The sequence below is a fragment of the Homarus americanus genome, unplaced genomic scaffold, assembly GCF_018991925.1.
Source record: "Homarus americanus isolate GMGI-L3 unplaced genomic scaffold, GMGI_Hamer_2.0 scaffold41027, whole genome shotgun sequence".
Classification (NCBI taxonomy): domain Eukaryota; kingdom Metazoa; phylum Arthropoda; class Malacostraca; order Decapoda; family Nephropidae; genus Homarus; species Homarus americanus.
In genome coordinates, this window is record NW_024745073.1 from 2,910,945 (window position 1) to 2,912,526 (window position 1,582).

Below are 1,582 nucleotides of genomic sequence, written 5' to 3' on the forward strand. Positions count from 1 at the left end.
GGACTTTTGATAAAGTTTGGCATTTAGGCTTGAAATATAAAATATTAAAACTGGGACTTAACGAATACTTGCTAAGAATATTGTGTAACTATTTAGATGATAGGAGAGCACAAATTCAAATTGGAAACTTTTTAGGAACTATGTTTAATCTTGAGAGTGGAGTACCTCAAGGAGGATGCCTTTCTCCAACACTATATACAATTTATACTTCAGACACACCTCAACCTACCCCCTTTAGCGAATATGTAATGTTTGCTGATGATATTACTCAAATAGTATCATACCCAGGAAAATCAACTCAATTTATGGCACTCTACACGGTAAGAGCGATAAAAAACATAAATGATTTTGAGAAAAAATGGAAAATCAGGACAAATAAGAACAAATTCAAGATAATACCAATAGCCAAGATTAAAACAAGTCCAGTAATAGTCGACCAGGAACTATACCCATACGACACTGAAGGCAGGATGCTTGGATTAAAACTAACAAAAAGAGGATATATAACATACTTAAAAGATAAAGAACGACAGGCAAGAATAAGATTATAAAAAATAAAACGCTTTAAGAACCTTAGCATTAATAACAAAAGAAAGATTTATATTGCCCTTGTTAAATCAATTATGGACTACCCACCCATCCCATTGAACACCCTTAGTAAAACGTGCATTAAAAGGTTACAAACAGTACAAAATATAGCCCTCAGATTTATATATAACATAAAATATACAGACCACATCAATAATGAACAGCTACACAAGAGAGCAAACCTCTTAGCAATCAATGTAGATATACACAACAAAGCTGTAAATATTTGGAAAAAAGTGACTGAACTTAACACAGAAACATATCAAAACTGGATAAATAATATAGACAACGAAGAATTCCAAGAACACAGTTGGTTTAAATCAGCCAGGAAGAAAGTAATTGAACCATCTCCTGCCCCAATATACATATAAAACATTAATAGAGAGAATAAAAGATGAGAGTGACCTACCAGCTCCACAAGAACCTGGCAGGCCTCTCCATACAGCGTACCTTTAGACTAACATAACTAATATTTAACATTTAACATTTAACATTTAACATTGAACTAACATCTTAGTAAAAAAAAAAAAATAAATAAATAAAAATGTGACTACCCTCCCAGCTACACAAGGACCTGGGCGGGCTCACTAACTCAAAAAAAAATTAAATAAAAAATAAATAAAAAAATAAAAAAATATTAATAATATTAATAATAATAATGTGATTACCCTCCCAGCTATATCAGCCAGGAAGAAGTAATTGAACCACCTCCTGCCTCAACATACACATTTCTACATAAAACATTACTAGAGGAATAAAGATGAGAGTGACCAACCAGCTCCACTAAGAACCTGGCAGGCCTCTCCATACAGTGTACCTTTAGACTAACACAACTAACACTTAACTAACACCTCAAAAAAAAAAAAATGTGACTACCCTCCCAGTTACACAAGGACCTGGGCGGGCTCACTAACTCCAACAATAACAAATAATAATAATAAGCAGCATTATATAAATAAACCAATATTAATACAAAGGTCTGACGACCCAAGGG